The sequence below is a fragment of the Bactrocera tryoni genome, chromosome 2 (assembly GCF_016617805.1).
Source record: "Bactrocera tryoni isolate S06 chromosome 2, CSIRO_BtryS06_freeze2, whole genome shotgun sequence".
In the NCBI taxonomy this organism is placed as follows: Eukaryota; Metazoa; Arthropoda; class Insecta; order Diptera; family Tephritidae; genus Bactrocera; species Bactrocera tryoni.
Window position 1 is genome coordinate 41,648,074 of NC_052500.1, and position 15,896 is coordinate 41,663,969.

Genomic DNA, 15,896 nt, shown 5'->3' on the forward strand with positions numbered 1-15,896 from the left:
TTGTTGTTTTTGTAGAACAATATTTGTAATTTTTGCGGGTGACATATCCACATGTGAACGCATGTAAGTATGTATGTTGTGTATGCATTGTTTGTGTGGGAATGTCATACGCACATATTTACATACATACATATGTACTTATATTGAAAATATGTATGATGATTTTTGAGACTATTGTTGTTTTTCCAAAAATATTTCAGAATTACAAAATATTTTTTACATTCCTTGACAAATACAGTCAATCCTGGTTATGTGCCACATTCAAAGATATTAGCAGTTAGTTAAAAATAAAAATATAATATAGTACATAAGCGAGTGTGGATACTCAAGCGAGTGGTACTTAAAAGAATAATTTCTATGTATTTCAAAAAAAAAACAAAAAACCGTGAGATGCAGCATGATATAATATAGGCTTTTAATAGTGATGAGGGAGGGATTTGATTTTCATTTTAACGGAGTACTACTTAGCCGGGATTGACTGTACACATAAATCAGAGGAATATTGAATATTTTCTTTGAAATATTTCTCGACTTGAAAATCGACAAATAAACTATGTTGGCAATTTTATTCTATATTTGCGGGGTTGTCACTTTTTCCTTCCATAAAATTTCAGAAATATATTCATTTTATGATTTTTAACTTTTGAAATCGTCGCGAAAAGACGCTTGTAGGCAAGGTATGCTCGGGGAGATGAAATGGCGTCCGCTTTTATGAATGAATCGAAAATGCTTTTTGAAAATTTTTTGCGTACGCATATATTAATTGTGTGAGAATGTCATACGCACATACATACATATGTGTGTACGTAAATATAGAGAAGTGCGCGCTTTTTATATTACTGATAAATGATAATATTGATTTGTACTTGCATACATACATATGTATCTGCAGGATAGATGCGTATGAAAGTTTTAAATGATAAGAGTGTGATTTACATATGTTATTATTGTAATATATTATGTTTTTAGGATATAACAATAATATTTCATATATATGTATAGCCTATATACATACATACATACATACGAAATTATATAATATTATCAAAGATAAGAAATATTTAAAAAAAAAACATTAACTACAAATATTACCATGAAAAGCATAATTTAATAACAATGTTATCAATTTTACATGAATTAAACAAAAATTCGCAAAATTATATTCATATCAATTGACCAAGCCAAAAGGCCAACAGGCGTCTGTGAAAGCAATGTATATTTCTGAGCATAATTTTCATTGAATTCTCAGCTCTGTTCAATCACTTCTGTTAAAATTTGTCCTGCCGAGCCAAAAGTGGTGAAATCCACTAATAGAAAATTCATGGCTCTTGACAGTTTACACGCTTGTCCGTAATTGAACCTTCTCTATATTATACGTTCTTTGTATGTATGTACATATATTGTTATAAATTTGGCCATAATGACTTTCTGATGCTATTTGAGACGCTTGCGGAAAGCAACAGCGGCAACAGCAGCAGCAGCTATACATAACATCAACTTCAACAATAGCAACAACAACAGCAGCGGCTGCCGAGAAGATACAGAGAAGTAATGTAAGATTAAATTAAATATTGAAACATAATTTTATATTATATACTAGAGGACCCGCCCACGTTTTACTGTGGCTGATACATAGGTAGTACTACGAGCAGAGAACGTAAATCTATAGAGAAGGTCCAACAACGGACAGGCGTGTAAACTGTCAAAAGCTAAAAAAATGCGATGAGTGCATTTCACCACAGCTAGCTAAGAAGGAGAAATCTTAACAGTGGCGCGTGAACAGAGCTGAGCATTTAATGAAAATTATGCTCAGAAACATGCATTGCTTTACAGACGTATGTTGGCCTTTTGCTTATATTTTTATATGCTCACATGCCATCATGTTAATTGATGTGACTATCATTTTGCGTATTTCTATGAATATATGCATAATTTACATATATCATTCTAATTAAATTATGCTATTTTCAAAACAATATTTGTAGCTAATGTGCAATTAAGAGTTATTTATTAAAATATTACTTATGTTTGAGAATATATTATAATATGAATATGTTTGTAAATATAATATACATATGTATGTATATGTATATGAGATACTATCATAATATCATAAAAACTTAATATATGTACATATTACAATAATATGTCATTTAATTTTCATACGCATCTACATATCAGCGCATAATTACATATGCACATATGTATGTAAGTAAAATTCAAATTCAAATCGTAATATCATTTATCAGTAAAAAGTGTGCGCGCACTGCTCTATATGTATGTACATGCATATGTGTACGACATTGCCGAACAAATAATGTATACCAACCAACATACAAATATGAGTCCACATGTAAATATGTGCGCATGACATTTCCACGCAAATAATGCATACACAACATACATACTTATACATACGTTCACATGTAGATATGTCACCCGCAAAAACTACGAATATTGTTCTACAAAAACAACAATGGTTTCAAATAGCATCAGCAGCGTCACAAGTCAATATGGCAGCCAAGTCGATGCCCAAATTTGTAGAAAAACACACAACAACAATATTTTCATTCATGAACGCAAGGGCACTTTCAACAGGCAAACTTGCTTCATTCATAAAAACAAATACCATTACATCTCCCCGAGCATGCCTTTGCCAACAAGCGTCTTTTCGCGACGATGGCAAAAACTAAAAATCATAAATTGAACAATTTCTGATATTTGTATGAAAAGGAAAAAGCGACAACCCCGCAAATATAAGTATAGAATAAATTTGTCGATTTTCAAGTCAAGAAATGTGCCAAAGAAAATATTCAATATTCCTCTGATTTATGTGTACAGTGGATCCCGGTTAAGTAGTACTCCGCTTAAATGAAAATCATCCCTCTTAACTGCCTATATCTTGCTGCATCTCACGGTTTGTTTTTTAAAATACATAGAAATAATTTCTTAAGTACCACTCGATTAAGTATCCGCACTCGCTTATGCGCCATATTAATTTTTTTTTTAACAAACCACAAAAAGCTGTATCTTTGATTGTGGCACATAACCGGGATTGACTGTATTTGTCAAGGAATGTACAAAATATTGTTACGCGGCTTGCAAAAATCTGAGTCGACATGTAAGTTAATACCACAAGTTCACATTACATGAACATATTCTTTATCTGTCATAAATATGTAACATGACACTTACGACCCATATGGTCCGTATTGAAACATTATGTGTACTTTGCTAATACTGTCCACCTTAGGTGGTCCCAAAATATAATTCATAGATTGTAAGATGAATCTTTCCTCTTGTAACATATGTCATACCTCAAGTGGATTGTAGATATACTTCCTAGAATGTAAGATAAATATTTGTATCTAGACTTAAGCAAAATACTGTATATAAGAAAACATAATAAAGAAAACGAGGCAGTTGACCACAGGGAGTTGCCCACGGGAGTTGCTCACGGGCAGTTGCCCGTAGTTGCCCACGAGAACTAAACGGAGTTTTTAATTTGTATGCAAGCTCACACACAAACATACATATCTACGTTGGTTTGTAAGCGAAGCTGGTACAGCGGCAAGGGAAGCAGTGGCAATTGGCGATCGTTCGTTTGTGTTTTCGGCACAGCTCGGATTTTCTACCAACAACACCATGTTGTGACGCGTGTGAAGTCGCGTCATTCTTTCGACACATTGACTCTTTGACATGAAAGCAAAAACTATAAGCTTCGCCATTGGTTGTCCGCGTCAACGTAGATTTTGCATGAAGCATTGAGTGTACATATTTACATACATATGTTGCATGTAGAAAAATTTACAAACAAACGTATGGTCTGTCATATTTGCTTACATGCACACATAATTATATGTATATGGACAAATGTGCGACCGCTTGGTCTTTTAACATGATATCGAAAAGTTTAATGACCAAATCAAATATTTATTTAAGTATATAAATATACATATGTATGTCGTACCAAACCTATATAAAAAGCATATTTAGGTAGTAATACAAATCTTATTGAATTATATAGTCAACGATTACACGAGGCAACTTTAGTTGCTAATTCTCGGGCGATTCTCTTTTGCTGTCGCCTATAACCTTCACACGAGCAACTTGTGTTGCGCAACTCTGTTCGAGTTTTTTTCTCATTCTCTTTCACTTTACTTTAACCCATTGTCTACTCTTTACTTTAACCCATTGTCGTTTCTTTTTTCTTATAGGTATTTGGGCCACTCTATCACATATATTAATCAGCTCTGTCAATTAAGAAATACATTTTATTTATTAAAACAAACATATATCACCCTTTTTACTATCGTCTAAATCAATTTGTATGGCTTCCTTCATACATTTCACAATATCTTTAATTAATTCCATTTTTTCGTCATACTCCATTTTCTAAAATATTTATATTATATTATGTATTTTTGTATACATATTAGCAAATTACTTACCAAAAGATGAAATTAAATTTTTTAAATATATTCAAAATATTAATTTCAAAAAAAAATACGCAAATGCAACTATGTACTACGAAAGAAAGAACACGAATGTCGAAAACCGTCGCAGCGAACTGTTACGAATAAGAACACAAAGCGAGTTGCTGAATACTGGAAACTCGGCGCGATTCTCCTCTCCTCGTCGCCCCTCGCCTGTAAACCCAGAGTTGCCGCAACAAAAGTTTCCTCGTGTAATAGAGCTCATATTTGCAAAATTTTATGGAATTCATCATAAAATAGCTCAATCTTCAAATATAAGTATACATATGTATGTACACACTTATGTGCTTTCATAACAAATATATGTACATATGTAAACCGATCTATAAATTACATATATGCAGCATCGTTTGCGCATAGGAAAAAACTGAATCTGTAAGCGTACATTCTTTAACATTGGAATTATGATTATTTTTCTCATTTAACACTGAAAATGCTCAATTCTGCTATTTTCGTGTCCCCTGAAGTTAAATGGTGAAATGCGCTAATAATTTTCTGTGGTGAAATGCACTCATCCAAAACAGTAAATATCCCAAAATTGAAATATCCCTAAATTCTCGACATCGTGAACCTTCTCTAAGATATACGTTCTCTGCTATAAATAACGCATATATAATTGGTTATTGTATTGGATAAAAAAAGCGTATACTAGGTGCAGAGAACGTCTATCATAGAGAAGGTTCACGGCGCGAAGAACGTAAAAATATTTTTCGCTTACTCGGTCGAGATGGAAGTGTTTCACCACTGCCAGCTCGGCAGGAGAAAATTTAACATATTCGCTTGAACAGAGCTGAGCGTGGAATAAAAATTATGCTCAAAACTATATATTCCTGTTGCAGACGTAGTACATATGTTCGCTCTTTTGCTTATACATACATATTTTTATACGTTTATATGCAAACATGTGTATTCGTATGAATTTTTTTTGTGCATATTAATGAATACATGTACAATTGAATACATTTGAATTAGATTACTTTTTCAAAGCAATATTCTTAGTTAATGTGGAAATAAAGTCTATTTTTAAATAATTTTTTGTATTTGATATATTCATACTTATGTGTTCACTTCATTTGTACAATTGAATAAATCGTATATTTTATAATTCAAAACTTATATTCACATGTACATATCATGACCATTTGTGTTTATGGTAGCTTTCGCGAATTCAAATCACATTTTCACTTATCAATAATAACATGTGCGCGCTGCTCATATGTACATAGATAAATATGGGCGTATGACATTGGCACAAATAACGCATACACAAACCTACATACTTGTATACATACATATGCGTACACATGCAAATATGTCACCCCCAAAAACTACAAACATTGCTTTACAAAAACAACAATCGTTTGAAATATCAGCATACAACTTATATGCGTTCACTTGTAAATGTGTCACCCACAAAAATTACAAATATTGTTCTACAAAAACAACAAATGTCTTAAATAGCATCAGCGGCGTCACAAGTCAATATAACAGCCAAATGTAGCAAATCTTACAGCAGGAACAATTTCATTCATGAACGCAAGCGCACTTTCAACAAGCAAACTCGCTTCATTCATAAAAGCGACCACCTTCACATCTCCCCGAACAAGCCTTTGCCCACAAGCGTCTTTTCGCGACTATGGCAAAAGCTAAAAATCATAAATTGAACAATTTCTGACATTTGTATAAGGAGGAAAAAGCGACAACCCCGCAAATATAAGTATTCAAATATATTAGAACAAAAATGACAACATAGTTTATTTGTCGATTTTCAAGTCAAGAAATGTGTCAAAGAAAATATTCAATATTCCTCTGATTTATGTGTACAGTGGATCCCGGTGAAGTAGTACTCCGCTTAAATGAAAATCATCCCTCTTAACTGCCTATATCTTGCTGCATCTCACGGTTTGTTTTTTAAAATACATCGAAATTATTGTTTTAAGTACCACTCGATTAAGTATCCGCACTCGCTTATGTGCCATATTATATATTTATTTTTAACAAACTACAAAAATCTGTATCTTTGATTGTGGCATATTACCGGGATTGACTGTGTTTGTCAAGGAATGTAAAAAATATTGTTACGCGGCTTGCAAAAATCTGCGTCGAAATGTATGCAAGCGCATACAGAAACATACATATCTACGTTGGTTTGTAAGCGAAACTGGTACAGTGGCAAGGGAAGCAGTGGCAATTGGCGATCGTTGGTTTGTGTTTTCGGCACAGCTCGGATTTTCTACCAACAACACAATGTTGTAAAGCTTTGTTGTCGCGTAGGTCCGTTGACAAAACGTGAGATTCGGCACTTGGTTGTCCGTGTCAACGTAGATTTCGCATGAAGCATTGAGTGTACATACATATTTACATACATACATATGTTGCATGTAGACAAATTTACAAACATTATGCGTATGGTCTATCATATTTGTTTACATGCACGCATACATACATGATATACATATGAGCACTAAGTATGTACATATGTATATGCTTTGATACCAAATACTTGGAATAGTTGCTGGCTTATTTCTGTAGACTTTAGACTTGACGTAGCCCCACAAAAAATAGTCTAAAGGCGTTAAATCGCATGATCTTGGTGGCCAACTTACGGCTCCATTTCTTGAGATGAATTGTTCTCCGAAGTTTTCCCTCAAAATGGCCATAGAATCGCGAGCTGTGTATGTATATGCTTTGATACCAAATACTTATAAGCAGATCATACATAAGTATATGTAGTATGTACTTAGTACATAAGTATGTACATATGTATATGCTTTGATACCAAATACTTATAAGCAGATCATACATATGTATATGTATAAATTATATGCCGAGTCGGTTGTGCATAGAAAATAAACGAATCTGTAGAAGTAAATTTGTTTACATTGGAATTAGCATTATTTTTCTCACTTAACACTGAAAATGCTCAATTCTGCTATTTTTGTGGTGAAACACGCTTATAATTGGTCTGTGGTGAGACTCCTCCATCTCTGCCGAGTACCCCTTCGAAAAGTTACGATATCTGAAACGTCAACCTTCTCTATGATAAACGTTCTCTGCTAGGTGGTTACTTTTCAGATTACTGTTTGCTGGTCAAAGTCCAATAAGAAAAAATTATAATATGTTGCCTTACATCCCCTGAGAAACTTTTCCACACTTCAACTTCCAGTCAATCCCCGTGAAAAGTACTTCCATGTAGAAATCAGTTTTTTAATTTAATTGTCGTAAATGTTTAAAACTATTGAATATTATTCTATCACACTTTAATTCCCTTCACTTCCATTCAGGGTTACCAAATTTGTATGTCGAAGTTCAAAAATAAGCCGCCGCAACGTACGAATGTATCATTTATGAGAAATGTTGTCGGAGCATTATTCCCGACACATGTCCCTATTTCCTATGTTAAGTGAAACGAAAATACAGAGCCACCCCTGTTAGTCACAGAAGATTGGCTATTGCGAAAAAAATTAAAAAATCCAAAGCGTCTGGAACAGGCGGTATACCAAATAGAACCTGTTCAGATTCCTGAACAGTTCTTAACGGCAACAATTGTAAATAAGATATTTTTGTAAATCTGTATAGAAACAGATATCATGTTACAAATATTTATGTTCGTTATCACCAGCACATACGAATCCAGTCTCAAACGTAGATATGTATTTACAAATACTCATTTCTATCAACAGTGTAATAAATGTTCATTTCGGGTATATTGATTAGTACAGTGCTGATTAATTTCACAAAAATACCAAAAAATTAGATTAAAAATATCGAAGAAACACCTTCCGCCGATGACATCAGCATGGATAATATTATACGAGACTCTTTGATTCGAGAGAGAGCTGTCAAAACTCGCATTTTTTATAACATTTGCCAATGATGCCACTGCTGAAAAATATTAGTTTGGGTATTTAATAAATTATACAAAACACAAAATTAAACACTTTGAAAATGCATACATATATAAATGCTAAAATGCAAAATCATTAATTAATTTATATAAACAGTTATTTTGCCAAAATATGTTCGCACAGTTCAATGAAATTTCATTTCACACTAATTTCGACAAGTAATTATAGCGGGTTACTTCTGGCATCCCGCCTTTTCTGAAATCAGCTGATCGAAATTCCCTGATCTCCTTCACTGTCAAATAATCAGGGAACGCGTTTGAGAGAAAAACGAGAGCCAATGCGAAAGTCTCGTATCATATTATCCATGACATCAGTTTAACGACTAAAAGTGTAAACACGATGGCTACGACAGACTGCAAACTACATCTGTCAAATATTAAAATACACATGTTCTTATGGGCAGTGTTATTTTGACAGCTGCACGACTACACAACTGCAGGCCGACAGTTGTCGTTCTCGCTAACTTCAATATCCTCCTATTTTTGCCAACGACAGTACGACGACAGTAGAGTTGACAGTAGAATGGAAGATAGAAAGAGGAGGTAGAGTGGTGATGCCACTAATATGTAAAATGTAAAATTATTCACAGCTCTAACAAACTTGATGTTATTTTACAAATAAAAGCATAAAATAGCTATATTATAGCTCTATTATATCATTTGTAATAACAATTGATAATTTAAAGCAAAAATATTGACCTATTTACTTATTTTTTGCATAAAAATTTCACTTTGAACAAAATATTAAAATTTCATTGAAGTGAAAGGTATTAGTATGGCCACAACGAAATTGTGTACATACAAAATGGACAACTGCGTTGTTTTGTGTACATGCCGTCCATTGTGTTGTTGTTGCTTCTCAAAATGTACATGTAGTAAGATGAACAACGACGTTTTCAGTTCACTGTCGTGCCGCTGCAGTCTGTCGTAGCCATTGTGTTTACACTTTAACTCTTGCTTTTGTTCTCATTGTCTTTCGAAAATGATCCTAAAATTATAAAAGATAAGAAGTAGTTGTGTAAGCCGTTGGGTATGTACAGTGGATTATTATTAAGATATGTGTATGTGCTCTGCATGTGGTGCATTCATGAATTAGGATAAGAAAATCTATAAATAAAGGAGCTCTGGGCAACCAGAGCTGAATACTGTTTTAAATCCTAAACCCTTCATGTTATTTCTTTACAGAGCCCTTAAAGAAGCCATTACTCTAATTCCTGTATGTTTATTAATATGTACAATGCGTGTATTTTAGAAAAGGTGTTTCCCTATCCTTGGAAGGTACAGCGTCTGGTACTACTTCCAAAACCAAAAAAGCCGCCAGATGAACCTTCATCATATCGACCTCTGTGCATGCTCGACTCGGTTGATAAAGTATACGAAAGCATTGTAAGAAACCACTTGCAAACCGTTAGCAATCCAAAAAGCCGGCGGATTATTAAGAGACAATACGGCTTTATAAAAAAAAGGTCCACTATTGACGCACTAAGAGAAGTAGTTGATACTGCGAAGTGTGAAATAAGTGGAAAAATATGGAAAGGTGGTACAAAAAAAAGACTGCACGCTAGTAACCCTGGATGTGAAGAATGCGTTCAACTCCGCAAAGTGGGCAAATATAATAAATGCTCTACACGAAATACGCGCTCCTCATTATCTAAATATTATAATAAGTTACTTTCAGAGCTACACTATCTCCAGCGGAGTACCGCAGGGCTCGATTTTAGGCCCACTACCATGGAATCTGATGCACGACGGGGTGCTAAGATTCCCGCAACCAAATAATGTTGCATATGGGGATGATCTCATAGTTTTAGCAGTGGCTAAACATCTTGATGACCTCCGGTTCAAATGCAATGACGGCATAAATGGTTTGCTACCAAGAGTCTAGAGCTGGCGGAGCAGAAAACAGAAGTCCTGCTCATAAGCTCTAGGAAAATTGAAGAAAGGATATCGCTCACCATAGGATAATGTGAGATTACTTCACAGCCATAGTTGAAGTACCTTGGTGTAATAGTGGACTCAAGACTCAAATTCAAAGAACACTTGGAAAATTCGACGCGTAAAACTAAGATGATGGCGAATAAAGGCTGTATTCGTTCCAGCCGATGATTTTTAATAGCTAAGGTAATGGGTTCAGTTATACTGTATGTGGCTTCAATATGGATAAAGGCGCGAGACATAAAATCAAACGCTAGACTGCAATAAGCGTGATGAGTGCTTTACGAACCATATAAAATGACGTTGCTGAGGTATTAGCCAGTATGACACTGATAGACATCCAGGGAGACGAATTCGCGTGAATATTTAACTTACAAGAGACGTCTACCGCAGCAAAAAGAGAGGAGAAAGTCAAGCACCAACAATGGTGGCAAACTTCATCCAAAGAACTGTGGACCCCGGTGATTCCGGACGTACATTCGTGGATAAAGAGGCAACATGGGGTCCTGGATTTCCACGTGACCCAAATACTCAGGTGGTTTTGAAGCCACCTATTCAAATATCGTCATGACTTTAATCCATATTGTCCGACGTGTAGAAAGTGTATAGAAAACTCTGAACACGTACTCTTTCATTGCCCTAAGTTTTCAGAAGGTATTCTCATGGTGGAAAATTTGACTGCACTTAGGCGTCAATCAGTCCATATAATAGAGGAGACTTAAATATTTTCTTCTCTCTCTTGAAGTAATACTTTGTCCAGTGGTCCCGTGGGAGAGACATGAGATGGGAGTAGGTTAGGTTTAGCGGATTAAAGTCCCGCTCTCCGGCTTTCGATGCTTCCTCCTACTATAAAAAAAAGGCGACCATATCGGTGCAGTGTTGTTGATGACTGGCCGGCCGATTGCCTTATATGTTTCCAACAAGGTTTTTTTATCCAATCCTTCTTAGAATTTTGACCCGAAATAGCACAGATGATTGCCAACCCCTCAGATAGTTCTTGACCGTTCCTTCGACAGTCGGGTCTACGTAACCAAAACGTGGCCGGATTTTTATTCGACAAATGTCTGCCAAACCGGCAACAACCCTCCAAAGTACTTTAGAAATATTTTCTGCTGCTGCAACAGCAACAACATACATAGTTCTTGACAACCATTTGTAGTAATGAATGCTCGCCTTACATTCAAAGCGAGAAAGTATTCGATTGAAATAAAGAAAGAAAGACTGGCTGTTTTATAGGGTGTCAAACAAACGTTCTGAACAACTTTGCCTCAGAGAATATGAGCCTAAAACCGGTTTCGAGTAAGCGATATTTGCTTACTTTTGCTCTTGTAGCTGCTTAATTTTTCGTGATTATACAAATATCTTCGTCAGTTTTTAGCTTTCTGAAATATCTGAAGGAAATTTAATACATGTATAGGTGCTTTGGAGGATGGAGTCTTGTGCAGATGTTCACGCAAGTGAGGAAAGTTCTCTGATCGCCATTCACTTGGGAGTAGCCAGAAACGATTCTTTTACACATGGCTCAAGCAGCTCACAACTTCCGGTCTTTGACCAAGTATCCCCCCCTTTTGATGACGACCATGGCAAACGAAATAAGCGAAACGAAGCGATTTTCTTCTAGACGTGCGTACGCTCCGAGGTCCTAACATCGACTCGGAACTCGATGTTCAGCTGCAACCGAAACCATTGGTGTTCGGAAAGTGCAAAAGAACAGCTGGTATGACGAGGTGTGCCGTGTCGCAGCGGAGAGGAAACAGGCTGCCTACCTCGAAACGTTACGATCGACCACTACACGGGCGGGATAGGATAGATACCGAGAGTTGAAGAAGTTTTTTTTTTCGAAAGATACCGTCATTTTTCCGGACGGTATGCACGATTCGTATTGGCCGCTAATGCAGAGACCAATACGCCTACGTACTAAACCCTTAACTCCATTGTCTTCGCTTGTTTATTTGCCCCACGGAACTGCCGTTAAGCATTACATCGTGGGGCCAAGCTTAGCCATTCGGCTCGTCAGTCACGTCATTCAGACCTACTCCTCATTCATCCTTCTGATTTCACTGCGTTGCCACTCTTTTCATTCTTAGTTCTTTCAGAACTATAGCACACCACGCTCTCACACTATCCCACACTTGTTTTGACTCAGTCATAAACCGCACTATATTATCCGGTGTCACTTGTTCCGTTGTCAGTTTCTGCAGATCGGCTCTCTCCTTTTCATACCGTCGGCAGAAAAAGAAGATGTGCAGCGCGTTTTCTCCGCTTCTGTCGCAGAAGGAACAATTCGTCCCGTCGTCGTGTCCATATTTATAGAGATACTCTCTAAAACATCCATGTCCCGTCAAAAACTGTGTCAGGTAAAAATCTGTTTCTCCGTGTTTCCTTTCTACCCATGCTTGTACATTTCTAATTAGAGTGTGGGTCCATCTGCCCGTCGTAGCTGCATCCCACCGACCTTGCCACTCATTGAGGCTTATTTGCCTCTCTTCCTTCCGCTCTTCAGCTGTTAGTCGCCTACCCAATCTTGTAGACCTGTCATATACTCTTTTGAGTTCCATGGCCATAATCTCTGGTGGCATGATGCCTGCTAAAACCCCAACCGCTTCGTGGGATACCGTACGAAATGCACACGTGACCCTTATGGCACTGAGCCGCATTGAAAATTTCGCTTTCTTAGCATACGTCTTTTGCTGTAGTGCTGGTCCCCATATGGGCGCCGCGTACATCAGAATTGATTGGCTCACTTTGGCCAATAGCGCTCGCCTATTTTGGCTTGGTCCACCGATGTTGGCCATTATTCTTGATAGGGCGGCCGTTACACGTGCTGCTTTCTCACATACCTTCTCGATGTGCGTCTTGTAGCTAAGTCTATTGTCAATAAGCACTCCTAGGTACTTTAGTGCCTTCTGGGTCATTATACTGTTGCCGTCAATATTTAATTTTACGCCTTCGAGCTTTTTCCTGCTTGTGATCAGGACAGCTTCAGTTTTTTGCCCAGCGAGTTGAAGTTTTGTTGCCGCGAGCCACTCTTTGATCATTAACGCCGCTTGATTGCAGAGGTACTCAAGTTGTCCCAGTTCTTTTGCTACTACTGTTATAGCAATATCATCCGCGTAACCGATTATCTGTACCTGCTTCGGGAGTGGGAGACGCAGCACCCCGTCGTACAAAACGTTCCACAACAATGGGCCAAGCACGGAACCTTGTGGAACTCCGCCCGTTACCCTATATGTTTTTTGTCCATCATCCGTGTCGTACAGTAACAACCGGTCAGACAAGTAGCTGGATATGATCCTAACCAAGTAAGCCGGTGTTTTGTTTCGTTCTAGTGCACTTATAATAATCGGCCAGTATGCCGAGTTGAACGCGTTTTTAACGTCAAACGTGACTACTGCGCAGTATTCCTTAGTACCATACAGCCATCTTTTACCCTCTATTGCCTTGTTAGCTATGTCAGTAAGCTTTTTAATCGCATCAGTGGTGGATCTCTGTTTGCGGAATCCATATTGGTTGTCAGACAGACCTTTTTCTCCTTCCTTTTCTAGATGCAGCTCTAATCGTGCGCAGATTATCCGCTCTAGTATCTTGTCGGTCGTATCCAGCATACAGAGCGGTCGATATGAATTGGGCTCTCCTGCTGGTTTATTTGGCTTTTGCAACAAGACCAGTCTTTGCTTTTTCCAGATTTTCGGGAAGACACCTTTTTGTAAGCACCGCGTAAACAATTCAGCAAAGGGTTTCGCATTGTGCTTAATAGCAGTCTTCAAAGCCTTATTTGGGATACCATCCATACCTGGTGCCTTAGCATTTCCAAATCTCTCTGCCGTTTCTATTAACTCCACATCAGTGACTATTATCCATTCCGTATCAGCAGGTTCTTGCGCTCGCGCCGTTTGATTCTCCAGAGGCTGTGTGGGGAATAGAGTTTCCACAACGGTTTTCAGTAGCGCTGGGCACGTCGGTGCTTGTCCTTTGCCACCTCTGATCTTCGTCATTACCAGCTTGTAAGCATCACCCCATGGGTTTTCGTCGATTTTTCCGCAGAGTTCCTTAAAACAGTAGGATTTACTTTTTTTTATTGCTTTTTTGAGATCGCTACGTTTTCTCTTAAAGCATTCGCGTAATTGCGTACTCTCTGCAAGTCCGCGATTCCTTTGACACCTCCTCCTCGCTTTGTGGCATTCCTTCCTTAATGTGTCAATCTGCTCATTCCACCAGTAAACAGGCTTTCTATGGGCGCCATTTTTCTTCCTACTCATAGAAGCGTCGCATGCTTTAGTGACGTGCCGCACTAGGGTCTCCGCCTGTCGATTTATGTCTTCTTCAAATGTTATATGACCATCTAACATGAGTTTGAAGAGTTCAACGTCCATGGTTTCCATCTTCCACCCTTTCCTCTGTACTTTCTTAGTGGACATATTCCTTCGATTGTGCACCGAGTGTTCGATTTCGAACATAATAGCATTATGGTCACTGTGTGTATATATGTCGCACACCTGCCACCTTGTTGTCCGTGCCAGAGAACTGCTAACGAAAGTAATGTCAATGACCGATCCCCGGCCGTTCTTCTCGAACGTATTTTGATTTCCGGTATTTAGTAATACCATGTCTAACGACGAGAAGGCCTTTAGCAGAGCATCTCCACGCCTATTTGTGCAGATGCTACCCCACTCCACCGCCCATGCATTAAAATCGCCTGCTATCACGTTTCTTGTAGTAGACAGAATTTCTCTGACTAGTTCGTCCAGGATTTTCTCGAAATCAATTTGCGATATGCTTGGCGGTATGTAGCAGCTATAAAAATTGATCCCACAGATTTTCGCGCGTGTGTAGAAAGATTTCCGTGATAGCGGTTTGTCCTGAAACATTTCCCCTCCACATGCCCATATGGCAGCTTTGTTTGTGTTGTCAGAGATCCATGTCGCTCCGCTTATATTTTTGTACTGTTCGCATAGTATGGCTACATCGACCTTTTCCTCGTAAACCGTCTGCTTAAGAAGCTCTTGTGCAGCCTCACAGTGGTTTAGATTGAGTTGCATGACTCTCATTTTATGATGCTTTTACACGCCTCTTGATAGAGGGGACACTTTTTGCTTCCTATTTGGTGGCCGATGTTTTCCCTGCCCTTTTTCTTACATGCACTGCATGACGGGTTTTTATTACATGACTTGGCAAAGTGTCCAGGTTCTCCACACTTGACGCAGCACTCGCTCCTGTCATCTGGATTGTTGCATGCTTTCGCCAGATGTCCGTATTCAAGGCATCTGAAACATCTCCTGAGGTTTTGCTTCGCCCTTACTCTGCACACTACCCAGCCTATTTTCAACTTGTGTGCATCAAGAAGTACTCTTGCTTCCAACGCGGGTAGGCTTACCACGGCAGTTTGGGTTCCTAGATATGCCGTTCTGATGCTCTTAATCGAGTTTATATCAAAATGGCTCAACTCGTTTACTTGTAGGCGTATTGCCTCAGTAATGTCTTCTTTCGTTGTGATTTCATCAAGATCACGTATTTCTATCAGAACCTCGTGAGTTAGGGCTTTTATTTGCGCATTTTCT